Here is a 288-nt window from a genome sequence, read left to right as displayed (position 1 = left end):
ATACCAAAATCCAACTCTCATTACGTCTCACATCAGGTAAGCTAAAAAAAAATCCACACCTCTTGTGATTACGTTCAGAGAGGATGTGATTTACTCCCTCCTCAAGAATCTACCTGTTTACCTTAACAACGTTAGTTATTTCATTTTTGAAAGGACATTTTACTACTGGATAGCTTCAGGTCTACAGTATGCACTTGTTTTAATTTATCCACTGTAAATCATGGAGATTTGTTACCCTGTCTGTGGGCTAAAGTCTCATTATTATGAGATGTTAGCATGTAAGTTTGA

Source organism: Misgurnus anguillicaudatus, chromosome 18 (genome assembly GCF_027580225.2).
Source record: "Misgurnus anguillicaudatus chromosome 18, ASM2758022v2, whole genome shotgun sequence".
Taxonomy (NCBI): domain Eukaryota; kingdom Metazoa; phylum Chordata; class Actinopteri; order Cypriniformes; family Cobitidae; genus Misgurnus; species Misgurnus anguillicaudatus.
Note: the sequence above shows the minus strand (reverse complement) of the source record.